Source organism: Pan troglodytes, chromosome 15 (genome assembly GCF_028858775.2).
Source record: "Pan troglodytes isolate AG18354 chromosome 15, NHGRI_mPanTro3-v2.0_pri, whole genome shotgun sequence".
NCBI classification, from domain to species: Eukaryota; Metazoa; Chordata; class Mammalia; order Primates; family Hominidae; genus Pan; species Pan troglodytes.
Window position 1 is genome coordinate 53,693,065 of NC_072413.2, and position 25,447 is coordinate 53,718,511.

At 42.8% G+C, this 25,447-nt stretch overlaps 2 long non-coding RNA genes across 2 annotated transcripts; both read left to right on the plus strand.

Annotated features, from left to right (window-relative positions):
• Positions 1-978: 978 nt before the first annotated feature.
• On the plus strand, positions 979-3,761 carry LOC134808357 (uncharacterized). Its single transcript, XR_010151126.1, has 2 exons — positions 979-1,108; positions 2,869-3,761. It is a non-coding gene; the product is annotated as an uncharacterized LOC134808357 (long non-coding RNA).
• Positions 3,762-13,166: 9,405 nt separating this feature from the next.
• Positions 13,167-21,147, plus strand: LOC134808356 (uncharacterized). Its single transcript, XR_010151125.1, has 3 exons — positions 13,167-13,293; positions 15,230-15,320; positions 20,826-21,147. It is a non-coding gene; the product is annotated as an uncharacterized LOC134808356 (long non-coding RNA).
• Positions 21,148-25,447: the final 4,300 nt, after the last annotated feature.

A 25,447-nucleotide genomic window follows, 5' to 3' on the forward strand; every position in this document is an offset into this window, starting at 1 on the left:
TAGAAGGACACAATGTCTAAGCCAAGGCCTGAAGCAGTACAGGCAAAGAAGGGAATGCAGGCTGCTGGGGAGCAGAGAGGGAGCAGGGGATGGAGCAGGAGGTACAGGAGAGGACAATGGAATAACATTACGTGTGTTTCCATCTTTGTCCAAATAGTTCTGCCTTCCTATTGTTGAACAGGTATGTGGTAATGATAATATGAAAATTCTATACATAGAATTCACTGTCAAAGCATTTCTGAATGAGAACTAGCACACTGATCATGGCACTCATTTATGGGTTACGATATGGTTTGGTTGTGTCCCCACCCAATCTCAACTTGAATTGTATCTCCCAGAATTCCCACGTGTTGTGGGAGGGATCCAGGGGGAGGTAATTAAATCATGGGGGCCGGTCTTTCCTGTGCTATTCTCATGATAGTGAACAAGCCTCATGAAATCTGATGGGTTTATCAGGGGTTTCCACTTTTGCTTCTTGCTCATTTTCTCTTTCTGCTGCCATGTAAGGAGTGCCTTTCACCTCCTGCCATGATTCTGAGGCCTCCCCAGCTATGTGGAACTGTAAGTCCAATTATACCTTTTTTTGTTCCCAGTTTCAGGTATGTCTTTATCAGCAGCATGAACCCGAACTAATACAGGTTATGAATTAGAAATCAAGATTTGGCTTAAGCATCACCTCTGCTTTGAAACTTTCCTGCCCATGTGTGGTCTGGCTATCTAAATGTCACATCAAACCTCCTTCTCCCTTACTGCCTCTCTACTAGAGGGGCTGAAAACCAAATATTCACTTTTCCAACTTCCCTTGCAGCTAAAAGTGGCCATGTAAACTAGATCTGGGCTGTGACCCCTAAATAAATGTCTGCAGGGGAGGCTTCTGGAAAAGCAAAAGTTCTCTTGATTTTTTTTTTTTTTAAAAAGAAGAACACATGAGCTGATCCAGCCCTTTTGCCTTTTCTCCTTTTCTTGCCTTGAACATAGACATGATGGTTGGTGATGCAGCAGCCATCTTGTGACCAAGAAGAAAGGCCAAAAGAATTGCAGGAGAATTGGCCCTAAAATCAATGAAACTCTCACCCACCCCTTTAACCTCTTGTCTCCAGACTTCTGGGTATGTAAAAACAGAACAAAACAAAACAAACAAACAGAACAACAACAACAACAAAAACAAAATAAAAACCTAAGACCAAATACCATTGATTTTGTTTAAATTGCTCTAGTGAACTGTAGGCAAAATAAGTCCTACTACATCAAACTGGGCAGAATCTGGTAGTCCTTCCTCTGAGTTCCCATCTCACATGTTGCATAGGTCTACGTTCAATTACCATTGAGTATTTGTTATTTTTGCCTGTCTGACTTTCCTGATACTGTGAGTTCCCTGGAGTCAGGGATGACTATGTTATCCACTTTGGTGACCCCAAATCTACTACTATGCCTGGCAATGTTAGCTGCTTACTAATGCTTTGTGAAACTTATTAGTAATGCTTAGTGAACAAGTTAATGGCTGACCGAATGTGGTTATGTGGAGGGTGATGTGGGGGAGGAGTCATTTGGGAGAGGAGTCATTAGTGGCAGTGAGAACAATGAAGAGATTTTAGCAGTGAGAATCCAGGGAAGAGGTGATGAGAGCCCAAACTACAAAAAGCAGGACCATCTCAGGAGAGATAAAGGGATGGGTTCAGGAGTTACTTAGGAGGCAGAAGAGATAGGATCTGGTAGGGGTGAGGGTAAGAGTGAAAGAGAAGAGGGGCTCAAGGATGGCTGGAAGATCCTTAATGTGTGGTGGATTTGGGCATTCACTAGTCCTGTGATCTTGGGCAAGCTCTTCAAACATGTTGGTGCCTTTGTCACCTCATCTGAAAAACAAGGATAACAGTAATGTGCGCTTCGTAGGTTTGTTGTGGGAAGTAAATGACTTAGTGTGTGTAAATTGCTCATATTGGTGCCTGGCACAGAGTAAGTGTTCAGGCTATGTTTTCAGTTACCATCATCATCATCACCGACTTTGGGGCAGGATAGCAGGAAAGTGAGGAGACTGTTGAGAAAGGAGGGTGACAGTGAGCAGGAAGGGGCAACTCAGGAGGAATGAAGAGGAAGAGGTAGGTTGGTAGCAGTGACTTTAGGATGCTAAACACTTCCTCTCTCTTCCTTGGAAACAAAGATTTCATTTAAAGTGGGACTGCAGGTCATTTAATGAGCTCAAAAGGAATGGGATTAGGGACAGCCCGCTTTTATTCAAGGCTTGTGTCAACGGGTTATGCTGCTTTGATTATTGTTTTAAACATGTCCCAGGAGGCTTGGGGCGAGAAAAGAAGTGCTGAGGATGCTCATTTGTAATGTGAAGAATTGTAAGCTATTCTGGGGCGCAGTAGGAGTCTCAAGAGGGTTGTACCTAACAGATTTCTGCAACAATTAATGAAGCCCAACAGCAAGAATATCATAAGAGGCACAGTATGAGGGCCATTAGCCTCAAGGCAGTGGAGGATCCTGCATGATTAGGCAGGACGAAATGGTAGGGCAGAAACCACACTCAAACTATGGCAACCGGGGGCCATGTACCAGCTTCCACGGGAACAGTGAGCTCCCACTTAATGACATGCCTAAGAGGGTCCAGTATTTTACACGTTACTTTCATCCTCTCGATTTCCCTGCAAGAGTGGGCTATTATTATGCTCATTTTAAGAATGAGGAAACCAAGGATTGAATAGATTAAGCAACATTTCCAAGATGCACAAACCCAGAAGAGGTAGGACTAGGATTCGAGTCAGGCCTGGCTACCAAAATGTGGCTATTTCCTTCTCACTGTGTTGAGCCGCAGGACACTGACATGCAGGAAATTTTATTTGGTGATTTTTTTTCTCTGTATTACAGGAGGTGTTTTTCAGCTCATACTCAGTCTGGAAGTTTACTTGCTGCTGGCAAGAGCAGAGTATAAACACTAAATCACAGGCCGAGGATGGATAAACACTTCATCATCGCTAAATCACAGGCTGAGAATGGAGGGCCCAGCGGGAGACATGGCTGCAATGCAGGGAGGAAAACCTCACACTGCATGTGATGGCTACTTTTTTTTTTTTTTTGAGATGGAGTCTTGCTTGGTTGCCCAGGCTGGAGTGCAATGGTGCTATCTCCATGCACTGCAAGCTCCACCTTCGAGGTTCACACCATTCTCCTGCCTCGGCCTCCCGAGTACCTGGGACTACAGGCGCCCACCACCACGCCCGGTTAATTTTTTGTACTTTTAGTGGAGACGGGGTTTCACCATGTTGGCGAGGATGGTCTAGATCTCCTGACCTCGTGATCCACTCGCCTCGGCCTCCCAAAGTGCTGGGATTACAGGCGTAAGCCACTGCGCCTGGCCGTCATGGTTAATTTCATGTGTCAACCTGGTGCCCAGATATTTGGTCAGACATTATTCTGGGTGTTTCTGTGAGGGTACTTTGGGATGAGATTAACATTGAAATCTGTAGACTGAGTAAAGCAGATTGCCTTCCCTAGTGTCGATGGGCCTCATTCAATCAGCTGAAGGCCTGAATAGAACAAATACTCTGACCCTCCCCTGAGTCTTTCTGAAGGAAGTCAGACCCTCCTGCCTGATTTCCTTCAAACTAGGATAGTTGCTTTTTCCTGCCTGCAAGACTTGAACAGAAACATTGGCTCTTCCTGGGTCTCCAGCTTGCCGACTATCCCTGCAGACCTTGGGACTTAACCAGCTTCTGTAATTGCATGAGCCAATTCCTTATAATAAATCTCTTATAATAGAATCTGTCTACTCTATTGGTTCTATTTCTCTGGGGAACCCTGATGATACACTGCTGTATCTTATGTGTATATGCCAACAAGTGGTGGTAAAGCAAGAAAGTGCCTTTCCCTTCAAAATGGAAACTTTTTATAGAAATATGTGGACTTGGAGCAGATATTAGTTATTCCTTGCATTTAGGGTATGGACCCTGGTTCAAGGAAAGGAACAAGTCAGGGGGCAAGGCATTGATGAACAGGGCAGTTGATAGCTCTTTTGCTTAGGCCCCAGAACTACTACCACCAGACTTCTATCACAGTCCCTGTGAATGCTCTGTTGACCACGCTGGTGTCTGATGACCAGTCTGGAAGCTCTCCCTCCCTCCTGGCCCCAGGATGAAGACAAATGGGGAAAGGGCACACGTTGCATGGAACAGAATCTGCAGAAAATGCAAAACCAAAGAAAAGAAAGACATTTCCTTTAGCCATATCTGGCTAAAGTTGTTCAATTCCAGCAAGGAGAATTTGGAAATTAATGTGAGTCCACCCCAGTACAGATTATTTATCTTTTATTATATATAATTATGATTGATAACTGTAATGATAGTAATATAGTAATAACAGTGGTGAGCATGAATTGAATAATTGCAATGTTTCAGCTGCTGTGCTAAGTACTTTCAGGATATCATCTCATTAAACCTTCCACTAAATGAAGTAGATTCCATTATTATCCCATTGTACAGATGAGAAAACTGAGACCCAGAGAGATTCATTGACTTGCCCAAGATCATACAGCTACTAAGTGGCTTAATCAAGGCGTCACCCAGGTAATGTGACACTAGAACCTCTATGCTCTTAACCTCATTCCCTAGAGTGAATGTGGTCATTCTTATCTGGTTCTTTGTGCTGGCTTCATAAAGTTAAAGAACCCTCTTCAGTTCTTGAATAAGGTAGCCCTCAACTGACAACTGCAGTCAAGATTTGGGTGTCCAGACTGGGCTGAGGAGGTGCACAGCTTGCCTATTAAATGCTGCCTTAGCTAAGCTTGTCCCAGCCAGGTGAGCCATCTTTTCAGGTGACAGTTCCCACTCACAGTAACATTTGCTGCTTCTTAGGATGTCAGCATTGTAATCACACCACCTTTAAGTAGACAGCCTTTGGTTCCAAATTCTTGTTCTGTTCCTCAAGCTGTGTAGCCATCAGCAAGTGACCTAAACTTTTACAGCCCCAATCTTTGTACCTGTCCAGCAAGGATTCTAACACCTTCTCATAGATCATTGTGAGGACTATAGGATAAATGTGGGTCAAGCATCTTACGCTGCCTGGCACGTAGACAGTACTCAATGAATGTTCATCTCCCAGAGCAAGAGCTGTATCTTCTTGGTCCTGTACACTTCACCCACCATCACCTAAGGCTTGGAGACATCATTTTTTTCAATGTGCATGAATAGAATCCTTCAATCAGACATTGTTGAGCGCAAATATGGTGTTGCAAATACGATGCTAAGCACAGTGAATTAGGCCTCTGATTCCCAAGTGTCCCTGGCTCCTGAGGTGGGGTCAGCATGGCAGGTCCCTGGTTACAGTTTTGTCCACCCTTGGTGTGGGCTCACAGGGAAGGCTGGAAGCTTTGAAGAAACTGAGACTTGGATGGAGTCTGCTGTGTGCACTTTAGGGACTGGAGTATGAGTTCTCCAAGCTCATTGCAGAGAGGCATGCACGGGCTTGTATCTCACATCCAGGGCATGACTATTGAGAAAGACCTTCCTAGTATGCAGGAAAAAGAATTATAGACTTCTGCCACTTGGAGGTGGCAAGGATGGTGTTTTCTTCAGCAGTAGGAAGGAAGCATCAGGATAAAGAAGTTTCTGTAGTTCCTGAATGCCATTTTACTTTCTCTCCTACTTATTATTTCATAAGGCCTAATGGGATGTGGCAGACTCTTGACTCCTCCGTGAAGTGGAGACAGGCCAGCACCTGCGATGAGGGCTGCCTGGGTGACTTGTGGTTGTGTCAAAAGTGTTTGCTCAAGAATAAGCTGTTTGCTTTTCATCCTGACATCTGCTAAGCCCAGGTGCTGAAGCTATTTTTGGTAGCTGACTTCAGGAATTACTTTTCGCTATCCCCAAGCAGATCTCATAAGCCCATAATTGCTGTGAACCTCTGTGTGTGTGTGTGCGCATGCACTCAGGTGCATGTGTGCTTCATAAGCTTGCTCACTGATAATAAGCCAGATTTAGAGTCTTAAAAAGCTCCCTATCTGATTTTTCCACACTTTCTTATGACCACTAGTTCCTCTTTAACCACCAGGGATAAAGTCTTTGAGGAAGAGAATTGTTCTGAGCAACGCCTGGTCTAATGTGCTCTTCTGATTGCACTTAGCTCCCAGGGTTCCTAGGCTGGACAGGCAGACTTTATAGCATCTGAAGGAGCATCTGGAAAGGACATCCTGCAATTTTGCACTTCTTGTCAGGCCAAGGTTCTTCTGCTTTAGAAATGAACCCTAAGACAGGTCATAAGCCAGGCCAAGGAGGGAAAAATAACTGGAAAATAAGGAAAATTGAGAAAGAGAAGTAGATTTTTTTTTTTTTTTCTGAGACAGGGTCTTGCTCTGTCACCCAGGCTGTAGTGCAGTGGTGTGATCATGGTTCACTGCAGACTTGAACTCCTGGCCTTAAGCGATCCTCCTGCCTCAGCCTCCCAAAGCACTGGGATTACAGGCACAAGCTCCTGCATCTGGTTGAAAGTAGATTTAAGTAAAGTACATGTTTTTCAGTTAGATACAAGGAAGAATTGTCTCCCAGCAGGCTCAGAAATCATAAATGTGATCCTGAGGAAGTGAAAGGCCACTCCTAAAAGATGCCATTAACAAGCAGCAGCAGCAGCAGCAGCAACAACAACCACCACCATGACATTTTAAAAGGTCTAACCTCACACCAGGCACAGTGCTCAAGCCAGTACTGAATGATTCATATAGTGGTTATTGTATCTCTATGATATATGCAGTCTCAACCCATTTTACACATATGGAAATGGAGGCTCATGGTTTAAGCCACTGGCTCGAAATCACAAAGGGGTGCATGGTGGCACCAGGCTACAAATGCAGGTCTGACTCCAAATCCCTAGGTAGTTTTCTGTCTCGGATTTTGATTAATAGGCTCCAAAGCAATGTCAGTGTGAGATGATTTGGAAGTGGAATCCATATTGTCTATTTTACAAAGTAGTTATCCAGATACATGAAATTACCTGTGTGAAAGCACTTTGAGGAGCATGCAATACTGTTCAAGTATAAAAAGGCATCATCATCATCATCATCGTCATTGTCATCACCATCATCGCGGTCACTTAATTTCTCCAGCTCTGCCAATAGATTCTTATGGCATTTCACATATCCAATCACTAGGGGGAGGCAATAGACAATGCATATAAGCAAACTTAGTTTTGGAAGGAAAGTTTATTTTTCCTGTAAGTGATGCTCAGAGATTTAAAATAAATAAGCAAAGGTTTGTATTAGGGACTGGCAGCCATTCCCATCAAGGTTTGATCTTGTGCTTTTGTTGAAGTGTTTCCCTGAGGGCATCTTCGTCTATCACAAATACTTATGAATAGTGGGTATTGTCCAACAAAGGCCTGACATCGACTTTTGTTTCATTGTTCCTGCTTCTTGCCTTCTCTCCCCCCTGTAATTCTGCCTGTGATCATTTCTGCTTTCGTTGAGGTGCAGTTTTTCCTTTATTCTCCCCATTCCATTTGACTATGGACCATGTTTGTTGGTCATCTGAGGCAGAGCCAGTAGGGCATGTTCCTGATCTCTCCTGTCCCTTAACGATGCTGCCCTGGGGTACCTTTGGCTTCCATGGAATCTCTTCCTCAGTCTGGGGGTTCCTGAGGTGACCTTCTTGGCTCTCGTATGCAGACCATTCTGACTCTTTCTACATCATTCTCATCCACACTTTTGTTACTGTGGCGATGTTGACTTCTCTTTCCATCCTTCTGGAATTCCACATCTGCCTTCATTTCCTTTCTGCTAGGTGGAGGGGATGTTGGACTAGGAGTTCAGGTCCTGTGAGTACTACTTACTAGCTAGTTGGCCTTGAGACACAGGAGGACCCCGCTGAGCCTTTGTTTCAGGGATCATTATAACTTCCATGTCTACTTCCCAGGCAAAGGACTGTTTATTTTGTAGCCTAAATTAATCGGCCTAGGCTGTTCATGTAGAGTTATCTAAATAGTTCATCTTCTTTTCCATTTCACATATTTCTGTGGGTCAGTCCCAAGGTTCTCATAAAGAAGCCCTCTCTGGTAGTGTCTGCACTGTTCCACCAGGTGCAAGTGATCTGCCAGCCAAAGTAGATTCTGCTGTGGCTTCCCTGGAAACCAAAGCTGTATGGGGTTGTGTCTTAGCTCATTAGGGCTGCTATAACTAATTACCATAGACTAGATGGTTTATAAACAACAGAAGTGTATTTCTCGCAGCTCGGAGGTCTAGAAGTCTGAGGTCAGGGTGCAGCATGGCCAGGTTCTGGCAAGGCCAGGCCCTCTCCCAGGTTGCAGGCTGCTCACTTCTCTTTGGGTCTTCGCATGGGAGGAGGAGAGCAAGAGCGAGAGCGAGGACGAGAGGGACAACTCTCTGGATCCCTTTTATAAGGGCATTAATCCCATTCGTGATGGCTCCACCCACATGACCTATTTACCACCCAAAGACCCCCACCTCCTAATACCATCACATTGGGGATTAGGATTTCAGTGTATGAATTTTAGGGACACAAACATTCATTCCATAACAAGCTGTGTTGCCAAGGGGAAGTGCAGCTGTCTCCCCGGTGTGTTGCCTTCTGCTAGAAGGGTTCCAAAGCAGTGTTGCTTGAACCTCCATGAGCTAGAGTTCCCATTCCTCTCAGTTACCTCTCTTTCACCTACAGGGCTGGCTGGAGGTGGATTCCTGTAGTATCCCCCATACTTTCATTTTTAATAACTTCTATTCTCCTTTAACAACCAAGGACCAATCCATTGTGCTCAACTGTCTCTTTCCTTAGGATGAGTCCTACCTTCCTTCACCCTTCTGAAAATAGACTATTTGCCAGGCATGCCTTAATACTTTAAAGTCCATCAGGTGAAAAATCTTGAGTTCTTCCCAGGAGACTTTCCATGTCTGTTTCCTGTTGTCAGGCCTGTCCCTGTGGCTCCTGAATATATCTAAGTCCCAGCGGTGGACAACAGAGAGCTCTGGCTGAAGAGAAGAGTCCTGTTTTAGTTAAAAAGAGTTTCATTGTCATCAGAAGTATCTTTCTCTTGTCTTGTCCTTTGTGGCTCTTCTTCCTTCTTCAGGATTTCAACCTTGATTTCTTTCTTTCATTTTAAATACCACCATAAGGTGTTTAAAACTGAAGGTGTGTCAAAATGACACAGGATTTGCTTCAAGGGGCTCCCCTGGACAAATTTCGGACAACCTGAGAATCAAAATTAGTAATAACAGTTATGAGTAATAACTCATTGCATTAAAAAAGAACCTATCCATCTATATTTATACTAAATAAAAGGGGAGGGGAGAAGGGAAAGCCTTTCTTTGTAGAAGAATGCCAATTAATAAATACAAATGATAGAATTACAAAAGCACCATTTTCAACCACTATGGTGGTTGAAATAATTATTATTGTAATATTATTACAATTATTTTTACTAATTTTTATATTATTTTAATTATTACATAGTAATAATTCAGGCAAGAATTATTAATGGTTTCTAAAACCATTGGCTGAAATGTTGTTGGGGAAGAGGATGTTCACAGTCTCAAAGTATCATCCCATAGATTACTTACTAATTACAAAGGGAAAAGGGAACTTTTATGGTGGAGAAATTTGGCAGATACTGCTATAACTAAGTGATCAAACTTAACATCAATAATAGACAAATCATCATTATGGCCTCTGATGTGACATATGAGGACACAACACCACCTGCACAGAATTCCTGCCAAAAATATTGAATTTGAATCTAATCAAGAATAAACAACCAAATCAACCCAAATTGAAGGACATTCTGCAAAGCAACTGGCCTGGATTCTTCAAACAGTCAGTGTCATAAAAGACAAAAAGTCTGGGAACTATCCCAGATTCAAAGAAACTAACAAGACATTCAACTAACTGCAGTCGATGTGTAATCGATGATTGGATTTTGGATACTGGAGGAAAATTGGACTCTAAAGAATATTATTAGCACAAGTAAGGAAATTTAAATGTAGACTACAGTAGTATACAGTTAAAAATTGTAATTTGGTTAATATAGAAAAAGTTAAAATTAAATTTAATATTCAGTATTTATGCATGTGTGTCTCAAACAAATAATTTCTGTGTTGTTTTAAAAAATCTCTATCTTATGGGCTGCCATATCTTATGGGCTGATCCTTACTCACTCCTTCTCTAGTCTTCCCTCTCAATTTTCTTTCCTTTACTTTTCTGTTAGAGGGAACTAACACAGAAATAAGGGAACATAACCAAGAAATGGCCGTTTGAAGGGTACCATTATTAACTGGTGTTTCCCTTTGGGACAATTGTGGTATAGACAAAGCCTTTCATGGCCAGAGCCACTTCTATTTTTGTTGGACAAGTGCTTGCATGACACTAGCTTGAGTTATTTTTACTTCCTTTGGGCTCTGATGGTTGACTTATTTGAAAAGCACAGAATTTCCTTTCTTTGCTCTTTCTGGCTCTGTATCCAGGGCAGGAGCCTGAAATCAGGGAGGCTCCATAAAAGGGTCATGTGGATTCTGTAGCTCCTTGGATTAGACCATGGTCGGTGAAGCTGGCAGTTCCTTGCCAAGAAGAGAAAAGCTATTGTTTAAAAAAAAAATTGTTACTATTATTTATTATTATCTGAGTTCCAGCAGTCAAAATGCCTGAAGGAGGATAAGGTTGATTTCATAAACAATAGAATTAAAAAGAATGAATAATTATGTAAGGACAGCCTTCTTGCCAAATACAAATCTTTTTCCTGGCTTTGGAGGCATTTCCTTGGTTTTGCTTTTTGAGTTAGTGGAGGAGATAAATTGAATTTGATGTCAGGAGTGTTTTAGAGAAAGGATCACACTGTCAGAGCCAAGCCCCTGGTTGGGGGGATGATGATAGAGACCCAGAGAGGTCTGGGTGATTCTTGAGCATAGTAACTCGCACTTCCCTGCCCATGGTGCAGCCCAAGGAGACCACATACTTCTTAGAGCTCTTCACAGGCAGCCTGGCCCCACAGAGGTGGAGAAGTCACATATGACTGGACAACAGCCAGAGGGCTCTGACATTAGCCTCATGGAATCCTGATACCCCATCTTAATGCAAAGAGAATATCCAAAGGTCCTTATGCCTCCTGAAAGGGCAGGGTGGAGCTAAGAGAGGACTACAGTGGTAATGGGGAAGACACAGTGTGCTTGGACATTTATTTAAACTTGGCAAGATGAAATTCACTACCATCAGCAAAATGGGGGCTCACATTCAGAAATTAAAATTAATTTCTGATTTATATAAAGCTAAATACTTTCATTTAAATATTTTTATGTAACTAAATTTGCTATTATTTAAAATTAAATAATAACATAATAAAATTTCTGATTTATATAAAATTAACATTCTACTTTGACAGTCGGAGGTTGTGAAATTTGAATGGCTGTGCTTATTTTGTTGGGTTTAGCTGGAGCCTAAATGAATGAGAAGGCACTATTCTGGTGTTACCCATAGCAGACAGTATCTGAGTTTTCTTGGCTTGTTTTGGTTTGGATTACATGATTTCTCAGGACTATAAGACTGGCTATTTCAGCCCATTTCTCCTGGTTCACCTGGGATTCCTGAGAGATAAAGAGGGCTACTGGTGGCTTGTGATGGGTCCTCCCCCTTTTCAGGCCTCATTACACATCCTCAGTCTGCACCCAGTGGCCTGAGCTGTGAGAAGATGGGTGCTATGGTTTGAATGTGTCCCCCAAAGTTCATGTGTTGGAAACTTAATCCCCAACACAACAGTGTTGACAGGTGGGACCTTTAATGGATGAATGTTGCTATTGTGGGAGTAGGTTTGCTATAAAAGCAGGTTTGGCCCTCTCTTTTGTCTCTCTTGCCGTATGATATCTTCCACCATGTTATGACCCAGCAAGAAGGCCTCACTAGATGCCATCCCCTCGGTCTTGGACTTTCCAGCCCCTAGAACCATGAGCCAAATAAATTTCTGTTCATTATAATTTGCCCAGTTGGTAGCATTCTGTTATAGTAGCAGAAGATGAACCAAGACAATGGGGATGGCCGTAAAGGCCCTGGGGGCAAAGGAACATGAGGGTGCCCACAGGAGAAGCTTATCCTCAGCACCTAAGAAGTAGGAGGCTCTCTTCTACCCTAGATGGCAGGGGTACCTGCTGCACATTTTCTTTCAGCCAGGCAAAGCCTACCTTACTTTCCTGGCAGGCAAGGATGCAGAGCTGCGGTGAGCATGGAGCATGGTAAGAGGCATCATCCACAGATGCGAGCTCCCCTCCTCTTCCCTATCCCCTGTCACTGGCAGTTATATAATCTCTCTTTACAGTGTGCAAGGCCGCACTGGGAGGCTGCCAGCTGTGGGTGCCCTTTGGTAGTTGTAAGGGAATCACACAGGCGAGTATGACCTTTGGAAATACAAGGAGGTTACTCGGGAGTCTGTAGCTTTAGGATCCTTGGGGAGACTGCAATTCAATCTGTATCCTGTGGCTTTGAGTTTTAAATCTCAACTAATAAACTCTCCATTACATGAAAGACTCACTGCTGCAGGAAACAGAATGCACCGTTTTGGGGAGGAGAGCGTAGGGCAGGGTGCCTCCTTCATCTCCAGAACAGTGTTGTCTGTTACTAAATGGCTTAGGACAGCAATGAGGTGAGGAGCTGGCCTTTGGCAGTTTTGGTGGTCTGATGAGTGGTTTATCTATTGTCAAAGACTCTTATTCCCTCTCCTCCTCAGTCCTCCGCTGCTCTCAGTGCTCCAGGCAGTGACAGCTGGATTCTGCCTGGCTGTGCTTGCCTTTTAATGGAGGTGTAGCCCTCTTTAGACACACACAAAGCAAGGGTCAGCTCCCAGCCCTCCAGGAATCTGGCTCTGTGGTGAGGGGCCTGCTCACCAGGCACCTACCCTACAAGGAGTGTTGGGTTCAGGGCACAGATTAGCAGCCAGTTCCTTTATCCAGAAAAATGGGAATGACATGGGGCTGGAGGAAAGCATGAAGGGAAACAAGATAAAAGGACACACACATGATAATGAAAATAAAACGGTACAGGAAATCAGGAGAATAAATGAATTTGTGAATGATGAGGGCTAATGCAATTGCACTTTACCTCCCAACTTTTTGGCAGCTACGACAAAAAATGAAGTATAATAATGGGAAAGAGAATTTCTATTAATAATGATAGCTAAGATTTTCTGCCTTCTAGGTACCAGGCACTGTTTTGGCACTTTACTGGGATTGTCTCATTTTATTCTCACAAGAGCTCTGTGAGGAGGTACTAGTTTAATGCCTATTTTACATATGAAGAAACAGAGAGGAAGGTTACGTAACTGGTAAGTGGCGGACCGAGTTACGACATTACTCTGTCTGACTCCAAAGCCCAACCTCAAACTCTCAACCTATGCTATATATACTGCCTCAGCATATGGAAAAGGGGATGCATAGCTCTTTCTGTCTTCATCATCAAACCAAAATCTAGATTGGGGTCCCCCACTGGCCCAATGGGCCAACCCTGATTTTACCCAGTCACTACTGTGTCTGTAGACAGAGAACAGAAAGCTTGTCTCAGGGAGCAGGTGCAACGAGGCAATGGGAGTCGTTGCCATTCCAGAAGGTCACTTAGAGGCAGAGGGGCAGGGAGACCTTGCTTCATTTCAGGCTTCCTAAACTTTAGATTTTTGCCTATTCCAGTGATGAATTCAGAAGTGAGGACAGCTATGTTGAAAACTAGGCATGAGGAGAAACAATTTTTTTTTTTCAGACAGAGTCTCACTCTGTCACCCAGACTAGAGTGCAGTGGCACAATCTTGGCTCACTGCAACCTCTGCCTCCCAGGTTCAAGTGATTCTCCTGCCTCAACCTCCCGAGTAGCTGGGATTACAAGCATGCACCACCACACCCAGGTAATTTTTGTATTTTTAGTAGAGATGGGGTTTCTCCATGTTGGCCAGGCTGGTCTCAAACTCCTGGCCTCAAGTGATCGGCCCACCTCAGCCTCCCAAAGTGCTGGGATTACAGGCATCAGCCACTGTGCCTGGCCAAAACAATTTCCTTTAATTAAGTATCATGTCATTTCACCTGACACATCTCAGGTGCCCTCATTCTCTTGGCCTCACCTGTGTTCCAGACTCAGGGCTTGCTCCATCTCAGTTGCTGCAGTGACACTGGCTCTGGCAAGGCTCTGATGTGGGGCTGAGGCCCAGAGTCTTTCTGCCTCCTCCCTGCGGCACTGCTGGACGTGAATGAGCATCATGCCACAAGATGTGCCATCTGGCTCCCCTGGGGGCAATAGGTCTTTTAATTTAACTCTGAAATTCAAAGTGTGACTGTGGGTCACATTCTACCAATGAGAATGAAGTTAGGTAAACAAATTCCCTGTCCATTCTTCTTTTTGATGGACATTTTTTCTCTATATAGCTTGGCTAGAGATGTCTTGTGTGGTCAAGAAGGTACACAAGTTGGGGATTGAATGCATCTCTTGAAACTTGTTGAGGAGCAGTGGACAGCATTTACTCTCCATCCTTCCCTGACTTGCTTTCGTTTTTCCTCAGGTGCAATGCCCTGGCACTGTACTTCCTAAAGCATTAGCCCTTAATCCTTGTCTCAGGACATGTTTTCAAGGAATTCAGGCTGAGAGTGCTCTAACATGGGTTTTAGAGTAAAAAGTGAAATTTCTTCTGAACTTTTCCTCTAGATTACTGTCCTGTCCCATTCAGTTTTAAGGGAAGATGACTTTGGTTGATGGATTAGGCTGTCCAAGAAGCAAAGAGCCCTGTGGCTCTGATGTGAGAGGTATATACTTTGCTTGGGGGGGTTCTGATCTCTCAACCTCAAAAGCTCGACGTTATGCTATATATATATATATTTTTTTTTTTTTTTTTTGAGATGGAGTCTTGCTCTGTTGCCCAGGCTGGAGTGCAGTGGTGTGATGTCGGCTCACTGCAAGCTCCTCCTCCTGGGTTCACGCTATTCTCCTGCCTCAGCCTCCCGAGTAGCTGGGACTACAGGTGCCCACCACCACGCCCAGCTAATTTTTTTTGTATTTTTAGTAGAGACGGGGTTTCACCATGTTAGCCAGGATGGTCTCGATATCCTGACCTCCTGATCCGCCCGCCTCGGCCTCCCAAAGTGCTGAGATTACAGGCGTGAGCCACCGCTCCCGGCCACAGTATATGTATTTTAAGCACCAGTTTGTTGTTTACCAGACGAACATGAGAACAGCACAGACCCACTTCCCTCCAGATGTCCAAATGGCTGTGTATGTTTCAGGGACAACCAAGATGAGACAGACTGATGCATTTGGAGTCAAAGACTGCTCAATGGGTTCTTTTGGGACAGAGGTATATCCAGTCTCTCCATGGTAAGTTTGATTGGGATGAACAGTTCATTTCTTTGCTGCTTACCTGGTCCTGCCTTGACGGCCCCATCTCTTCTCTTTTGTCTGTGCCTTCTGCCTTCACACACGATTGTAGTGAGATGATCCAAATTCCTCTGGCTGAGCCTTGTGTCTCTCATTCCTAAAAAGCTAAGTGGTGGTTCAGCCACGGAGGACTGAAAATCTGTTGTGAATTGGTGGTATTAGAAAGTTGCGGCCACAACTTTCCATTTTAATCACTTAGAATGAGTTCCCTTGCTCTGATGTCACTGGCAAATTCCTGTGGGACTCTTCACAGATGAATTCCAGATAGCTGAGCATCTTGTTGACAAACAGAAAAATAAGAACTGGAACATTTTTCCCCACTGGGTTAAGAAAATGCTGCAAGTGAGATGTCCTGGTTTCCCATGACAACGCCCCCTCCTTTAGCCAGTCACTTTAGCTAGTCACATCTGTTGGCCCCTGGCTATAGAGAAGTCACTGTGAGGAACCGTGTGGTTGCTGGAGGCTTGTTTTACATACCCGTTTCTATGGGTTCTCACACAACAGTGACACAACCTAAGATTTCATGAGCTAATGGATCTCTGAAAAGCCAATTTAAATTTCCAGGGTTTATGAAATGTTTCTAAGTGGTTCTGTAGCTATTACAGTGAAAATACCAGAGCAAAGCCACCCTAGAGCAAAGCTGTTGAACCTCCATTCCAAACCTAATTGTGAGAGGCTGCTTAGGTAATATCAGTATGAAAGAAGCTGCTTTATGTGTGGGAGAGAAAGGATCAGTCCATGACTTCAGAGTGCCCTAGGCTGGGTCAGATTGGAGGTAGGATGGAAAAAGGTCTTTGAGGATCAGAGAAAGCAACCCAGCAGAACCCACACCACTCCGTGCACAACCCACACAGCTCTGTCCTTTTCCACTTCAAAATCTTCCGGCAGACAGCACAGAGGCACAGCATGGAAGCTATGCCCCCCAAACCAAGATTGGAGCTTCCCCTGGAGTCCCTGTTTAGAGGAAAAGTCACTGAAACAGACTCTCCCGGGGGTCTTCAAAGAAGTCCCATTTTGGTGTATGGTATTTTGGGACTATGGCCTCAGAAGCAGTGGTTATCCAGGCCCCACTGTGAAAGGAGCACAGCGGTACAAAAGGTTTAGGGGTGATGAAAGGTGGAAGACTTGGGTAAAGGCAGGCAGGAGGCACCTCCGGGTGTGTGAAGTTGAAGCATTAGTTTTCGCATGGAAGGGCTGCTCTGGTCCAGGAGCTGGAAGCAGACAGAGTTGTGAGCCCCCGATGCCCAAGCCTGGGATTTCTTTCTCCACTCACCATCAACTCCAATCCCATTCTCCATTGTGGCTTGTGAGACTCCCTACCTTGTCTGGTCCCCAGGAGCAGAATAGATTTGGTGGCCTCATGGACAGAAGGATCCTCACACAGTGGCTGCTTCTAGGATCAACATGACCCCCTTAGATCCTGGAATCTGGATTCTTCTGAGAAGAGCTTTCCGCTTCCCCATTTTAAGCACCAATTTGTTGTTTACTGGATGAACATCAGAATAGCACAGGCCCCTTTCCTTTCAGATGTCCAAGCGGCCACATATGTAGCAGGGACCATCAGGAAGGAAACAGACTGATGCATTTGGAGTCCAAGACCTTTTACTAAATGAGTTCTTTTGGGATCACAGACGGATAAACAGATATATGTTCTCAGCGTTTTCTTGTTCATATCTTTGGTGCCAGGGTGTCTGAGTGCTCTTTTGCTGAGAGCTGCATACAAAATTCACTACAGACTACTCAGCCTGGGGTCTAGTTTCTCTCGCTCTCTGTAGATTCAGCAGGACTGTGAGTTGACCATAGCCCTTCCAAAAGCAGACACGGCCTCTACTCAGCTAATTTTGTCTCCCAACTTTTCTTTTTTCTGTGTGAACCTTTTAATAGCTGGGCCAGACCATTCCTATGGAGACGGTTAAGTAAATTCCCGCGGAGCAAGGTAACATGATAGCATTTCCTTGGTGGTGTATTTCTACCATTTTTTCTACTTCTTGTTTTGCTCATCTCTCTTCTCCTTCCCTTAATGGCTTTTTTTTTTTTTGGTTAATAGAGTAAGGGCCCTGTCAGGCTGTTGAGGCACCCAGAGTTGCTGGTTCTTCCTGGAGTGTTGAATTAATATTCAGTGTTGAGAAAGAAAAATACCTTACTCTGGAAACTCAGGACATTTCCTTCCTTCCTTCCTTCCTTCCCTCCCCTTCCTTCTCTTTCTTTCTTTCTTTCTCTCTTTCTCTCTTTCTTCTTTCTTTTAGATGGAGTCTTGCTCTGTCGCCCAGGCTGGAGTGCAGTGGAGTGATCTCAGCTCACTACAACCTCTGCCTCCTGGGTTCAAGCAATTCTGTCTCAGCCTCCCTGAGGGGTAGCTGGAACTACAGGTGCATGCCACCATGCCTGGCCAATTTTTGTAGTTTTAGTAGAGATGCGGTTTCACCAGTTGGTCAGGCTGGTCTCAAACTCCTGACCTCAGGTGATCCACCTGCCTCAACCTCCCAAAGCGCTGGGATTACAGGTGTGAGCCACCATGCCCAGCCAGGACATTTCTATACAAAAAGTTGCTTCTCTGTGCTGAGGCACACTAAATACGAATCTTACTTTTCTGACAAACTGGAGACCTTCTAGAACAATGATTTCCAAACTTTTTAAAGAATCAAACTCCTCCTCAAGTGATGTATTAGACAGATTGTGCAGCAGCCCTGGCTGTGGAGTGGGATAGATGCCCCACCCTTTTGGGCTTCTTTCCCTCTCCCTCCCTTGGCAGCCATCCATGCGCCCCTCCATTGAGCTGTGACTCTGCAGAACAGGGAGAAACTATGCTGGTGGAAAGTGTGAGCTGGTATGTCTAGGTATTTACTGACAAGATCATGATACTGCTAAAGACTATATATGTTGCTGGTTTGACAAAAGTATGTTTGTATATCTATGGCACAGGCGAGCTATGGCCTCTACAGAGAGCCATTTGACAGTTAGATATAGTTCCTGCCTAGAGGGAAGTAACAACTTAGGTCCTGTAACAGGCACACAGATATGTGTATGGTGGTGGGTGCTGGGTATCTACGTTTCCAGGTCATTTCCACCATGACCTAGCCCAGAAAAACATGAAGATATGAGGAAGGCTTCTTGGGAGCCACAAGTCTGCTTAGGGACCAAACAGGAGAGATTCTTCCATCATTTTTGAATCAACGTTCCGTGACAGTCAAAAAGCCATAGGGTTCCCCTCTGGGTTTCCTTAATCCTATGTTGGTTCAGTGAAGCTCATCTATTCCAGTTGACTTGAAGGTCATTGATAACAAACTGATGATTTGGTGATTGTTACATAACTGTTTCGATTATGAATTTTGATTGACCTCTGCCTCCCCCACAAGTTCTCAGCACCCATGTTTCCTATCCCCATTGCTGGTGGGTACCATGAACCATTCACTACTTGTGCTTGGGCTGAGTCTTTCTCAACAAGCACAGCCTAGGAAGCAAGAACAGCAGGTGGAATTGTGTGCTCTGAAGGCTGTTGACTGATAAGGCCCGGTATGTGGTATTAACCTACCCTGGCCAGCTGCTGTTACCTCTGCAGCCCGCAACCAGCAATAGTGACCATTCTCTGTGATCACAGAAATTGTTCATTGCAGTCCATTTTGTCATGTGAAAGAAAAAATGGGCTTTGTCTCATAAATTACATCTCATTAAATTCCAAGTATTTCTGAGAATTCAGGAAGAGGAACAGAGTAAGTTCTGTTCGTTCATGACTGAATAATTGCTAATTGGTTATTCATTTTAATACACACAGAGAATTACATTTAACGCTGTTGTCTTCATCTGGAGAGAGATTTGTTTTGTTTGATAGAGCATAAGCTGTGACATCTTGGGGAAGTACAAATGACTTGGTCCTACCTGAAATTCACAGATTTGAAATTTTACAATTTCCTTTAGGTGAGAAATCAAATAATAGGTACTAAATTACCTTTCTAATTTATTGGTCCCATAACATTGCAAAAGTACCTCTCAGGCCTGATGGAGCCCTCCTGTTCCATCCACGGGGACTTTTTTCTCTCCCTGAAGATGGGCAGGAATTCCTTCTCTTTCCTCCACCCTATGACACTTCCTTAAAACACTCTGTTCCATAAACTGTCTTTCTTGGTTTATTAAAAAAAAAATCGGTGGTACAATGAGGTTCAATATGCAGAATCTGGCATGCATAGCTTGTGTTAAAGGGCTGACACAGTTGAAATAATGAATTTCATTTATAAAAGGAATGCAGTTGACTACTAATGGTTTGAGTTTTCTTCAATTAGTGATGATGAATTTCCCATTCACTCATTCAGTAAATATCAGTTGATCATATTCTCTATGTTCCAATCTTACCCTATCCTTCTGATCTTTCTTTATCTGCTCAAGAACTTTCCTGCTGTTTAATTATCTGGTGCTAGGGAGATGGTGAGTGTAATCATGGATGAGAATAAAACAATATGAATGAACCTCTGGTTCTTAGCACAGTCCTTTAACCTATAGAGCAATTGTATTAGCCATCATTTCCTTTTTCTGGTAAGTGAGATTTCAAAATAATAACTGTATATTACAGCCATCCTGAGGAGTTTGAGAACATGGGCTCCAAAATACAATATCCTGAGCCTGAATCCTAACTCTGCCACTTACTGTACAGGAGACCTTGGGCAAGACACTTCACCTCAGGGTGTCTCAGTTCTCTCACCTGCGAAATGGGATAATAATGTAACCCACCTTTTAGGGTTAGTGTGAGGATTAAATGAGATAATCCTAAAAAGTTCATAAAATAGGAAGTGGCACAGGGTAAATTCTCAGTAAATGTGAGCCATAATTATAATTGTAATCATTTTTTGATCTCTTTAATTTTTCTTAGTTATCATGGAAAATACAGTTGTGAAGAGTGATCATTGCATATAAATAATGACAATAACCTTTGGACTTACCTGATTCTTGTCTAAAAGCCTGCTGTGAAAGATGTTGTCCTGGGGCATAGTATACTGTTCTTCCTTCTCTCCCACATGCGGGAAAGGAAGGGCATAGCAATGAGATGGTAGATTACAGTGGAAGTCAGGAGACACAAAGTTGGGTGTTAGACCTTCTTGATTATGGAACAACTCTGGGTGAATTCTTCAGTCACTTGCAGGTCACCTTTTCCCACATACAAAATTAAACTGTCAGAAACTACAGTTTGTGGCAGTGAGAGCCTTGAGACATGTATGTATCGTGGCTTATTATGTATTTTCAAGAATTTTGTGTGTAATGTGGTGCAAGTGAGCAAAAGCACACATCCTTGTGAGCCCACTGGGTTCCATGGAAGTCTTTTCTTTAACATGTTAAAAAAAAAAACCCCAAATACTGTCATATATTGAGCCTCTAGTATGTGGTTCTATATATTTATTATCTCATTTATCCTTCAGGGCAATTCGATGACTAACTTGTATTATTCTCATTTTTCAGATAAGGAATCTGAGCCTCCAAGAATTGTAGTGACATGTTCAAGCCACATGGTTAGTGAGAAGCAGAGAAAGGACCTAAGGTCAGAGCAATCTTAAGCAGGTCCTCCGTGGTCATTGTTAGTGTGGTTTGCTTCCAGGCCAGACCATTTCCTTGCTGATGCAAGATTCTCCAGAGCTCTCCTTTTCCCTCAGGAAGTGGTGATTGGCTGCTCCATCAGCCTGTGTTCTTGAGTGACTGTGCTGGGCAGAATTCCCTGCCAGCCTGAGAGGGACCTGTGGTGTAGAACATGAAATAAAAACCTTTGTGGTTTTCAGTTATTGAGATCTGGGGGTTCTTTGTTACTGCACCATAACCTGGCAGATCTTAAACACAAAATCTTAATGATCTGTACACAGATTGAATACTTGGTGCCCATTTCAAACATTTTTAGAATAGGAAGGAAAACCCAGAATCCAGGAAAGCAAAGTCTTGAATTCTTAATTCTCGTGTCTTTATTGACAGTTTGGTAAAACAAGCAAACAAACAAAAACACACGTTAAAAAAAAAACAAAAACAGAAATTAGTCTTAAGGAGTTGTCTTTCAACCATGCAAATAATCATAAGAATCGTTGTCTTAGTTTTCACATCTTATCAGAGGACTCTTCACCTTCATTTCTCTTGGTACTGTATCTATGTGGCCTGAGGAGGAATCATGGCTATAACATGGTTTCTGCCTGTGCAAGCAGATTGAATTTATTTCTGTCTGAGCCCATCCCTATCTGTCATCCAATTATCATCAATAAATATTTAAATGTCAGGCCAGCAGCCCCAGAAGGGAGCCCTGGGTATTAGGCCTTTGCGAGTCCCAGCTGATCGTTATTAATTCAATGAATGTAGTTGTAAATTGGCTAAGAATACACAATGGAAGTGATTACAAGTGCTCTTGTCAGTGTGGGCTCATTCCATTGAAAGATGGTTCAGATTTGCTTTTGCTTCATTCCAAGGAAATATGAGGGGCAATTTGCTTCAAACTAAATGCTCGCTTAGTTTCTTGCCCAAATATTAAACAAGAATAAGGAAGGTTGGAAGGACCATCTCTGGAATGTATTGTTCTGAATGACTTAGAGGTGTGCAGGGCCACTTTTTGAGCTAATGTAAATTGGCAGGAAAATGCTTTCCATTGAGATGAATTGTGTGCTCAGGGTTACCTGGTTTTTTATCTGAGTTAGAGAAGTCAGAGTAGATAAAAATGAAATGACCCATTATCAAATAATCAATGAAAAAGCTACACTCCTGCAATGTTTCTGGATCAATATACAAGTTACCTTTCAGATAGATGAATTGTTCTTGTGTTGTTCAGAGCAGAACAAAGCCCGCCTCCAGCCAGTCTCCCCAAATGCACTCTGTGTGAAAACATAAAGCATTAAACCATCAGGGACAAAAAAGTGGGGTGCTGTCCACATGGCAGCCCTTCCCAAACGGTGCTCAATGAGACTATTCTTGGGAATGTGTTTGGTACACACGGATCCGAGGCACAGCTGTTGCAGGTTAAGGGCGAGGTGTGGAAGAGGTTCTGGGGACACGGCACGTTCATTCCCCAAGGGCAGGAGCATCAATCAGCAAGAACTTCCTGAAAGATATATTTCACATGATCTATCAAAATTTAAATTGCTCTACACTTTGTCCTAGCAATCCATTTTAAGAATTCATCCTGCGAATTGTAGCTACACATGTATGCAAAGATCTTTGTGAGAGGATGTTTCTTGTTTGTGATGGTAAAAACATAATCACAAGTTGAAAATGTCATTCAAAATGGGAATGGTTAGGTAAACTGTAATATAGCAATACTGTCAAGTACTATCAGCTGTTAAAATGAATGAGGTAGATATGTATATGCTAACATGTGATCTTGGGAACTTATTTAATCTCTCATGAATAACTCATGACTCCCACCACCTTCTTCCATTCTAAGACCATGCCATGTCTTATTCAGCCCTGAATATTCAATGTCTAACATACGGCCTGACTCCATAATGCTAATTACATTTGATTAAATATTTGCTAAAAAAATTGAGGATGCTGACAGAGATCCCCCTTGCCTTATGTTTTACTTATCCAATTTGTAAAATAGGGATAATAATAGTATTTAATAAGTATTAGCTGAGTGACAGATAAAATGAAAGGGGTGTGTGTGTGTGTGTGTGTGCATGTACGTATATATACAATGTTTTATTTTTGGAGAGACTAAACTCTAGAAAAGTAAGTGAAAAACTCATAGACAGAGCTAAGCATAGAATCCCAAGATCCTCACCTGGGATTGTAAGATGGGAAGATGAAAGAGGAGGAAAAGTAGCCTGTCCTGCACGTGCAGACTACTGTGTGCAGAGCTATCTGTTATATGCTTTTCACAGTTGTTTCATTTAAAACTCACCATCATTTGAAGTATTATCATTCCCATTTTACAGATGAGAAAAATAAAGCTCAGAAAACTTACCCAAGATCACTCAGTTGAAGTAGCAGAACTACGCTTCCAATCTAGGTCTAGTGTTAAAGCCCATGGCTCCCACCACTTCCTTCCATTCTGAGACCACATTTTACTCATCCCTGAGTATTCAATGTCTAGCATAGGGCCTGACTCCATAATACTTCTTGCATTTGATTAAATATTTGCTAAAAAAATTGAGGATGCTGAGTGAGATCCCCTTTGCTTTCTGTTCCTTAACACGTGTGCCAGTGCTCCCTTCCCCAAACAACCTAGATTTTCTTTAATGTTTCAGGTATTTTTTTTGTATGTATCTTACCCACCTGTATCAGTCAGCATAGCCTAAGTTACACTGCAGTGGCAAACAACTCCAAGCGTGTCAGTGAATTACTCCTTTATTAATGTACCTCACGGACTGACTGCCAGTCTGCTCCATTGAGATGAATCATGTGCTCAGGGTTACCTGGTTTTCATTTTGGGACCCAGGCGGAAGAAGCAGCTCCTTCCTGAGACATGGTGGGTCTCACTGGAGAGAAGAGGGATGCAGGAATCATATAATGTCCCTGAAAACTTCTGCACAGAAGTAGCACATGTCACTTCCACTCACATTTCATTGGCCACAGTGAGTCTGATGGCAGACATGAACACTACGAAACGGAAAGAGTGTGATCTTCTTGTAGGAGGGGTGTCTGCAGACAGAGCCCAGTAAGAAGAAACTGGGAAGAAAGGCAGCAACTATTTTGAACAGTAATGCAATATACATCACCACATTACTGCAAAATAAATTATAAGCTTCTTAAAGTGACACTGTTTTCTATATCTGTTTAGCTTTGTATCTCCAATGGAACTTTAACTTTTCCAATGCTAGTGCCTGCCTTCTTCTCTACATAGTAAACATTACCTTTGATGGGAGTCAGTCTTATTCAAAATCAGCAGTTCTCAAAATGTGTTGGGGGAACCCCAGTGTTTCTGAGACTTACTCAGTATCTTTGTGAGGTCAAAACTATCTTAATAATAAATCTACAAAGACGTTATTTGCCTTTTTCACTTGCATCCTCCCATGAGTGGACAGAGGGGTTCTCCAGAAGCTCTATGACATGTGATATCAGAACAGGTTGAATATAGAAGCAGATATGAGAGTCTAGCTATCTTTAAAGAAGCCAGGCATGAAAGAGATGTGCAAAAATATAAAGCAAAGCCAATCTCTTACTAATGTTTTTGTTTTGGAAAATATAGTTGTATTTTGTGAAAATATTAACATGTAGTAGGTTAATTCTTTTAAGATTAACAAATTCATATTTAAAATTCTTTTCAGTTTTAATTTCTAATGGCAAAAATCAATACTTGTAATACATTTACACTAAAGCTCTTTCAGGTCCTTAATCATCTTTCAAGAGTATAAAGGGTTTCTGAGAACAAAATGTTTGAGAACTTCTGTCTTAAAATGATTGTGGCAGGCCCTGCCTGTTTCAATGACAATGTTAGCTGGAAAGATCATTAAACACAGTTAAAGTTTCCTTAGCTATACTGAAGATAGCATTGAGCCCAGTGGGTTCTTATAAATACTGTTATTTTTCATAATCATCACCAGTGTTCCATATCTGGTACATCCTAAAGGGGGAGAGATGATTAGTTTGTTAAAGAAGATTGGTTGCATGAATTATTTCCAGCCTTGCAGAAGTTCACAGCTTGATATTGCATCAGTAATGAATAAGAAAAATGGTGGTATATAACCCTGAAAAGAAAAATGCTGCTTTCTAATAAGAGGCACTAGTAATTGAACGTTGTCTTGGAGCTTTATGATCATGTCTCGCTAGCTTCAACACAGAAGAACTGAAAACAAGCCATGCTTTTACACCGGTGAATAATAATAATGATGACTTTGTATGGAGCCTTGATTCAGGCACTGTGGCGTTTTTCATGTACAAATCAATTAAGTCTCCATTCACATTTGTGACCAAACTTCGCTAGTTTATTTATTTTTTGAAATCTACCTCCTGCTTTTGTCTTTGCACTGTGCCAGTACTCTCTTCCACAAACAAAAGGTATCACCCAACAAAAGGGCTTGAATTTATGGGCAGGGTCCTTTTTTCTCTGTTGCAGAATTTTTATCAAATAACTTTGCATGGGATGCAGTGTGGAAAGGGAGTGAGTAAGAACA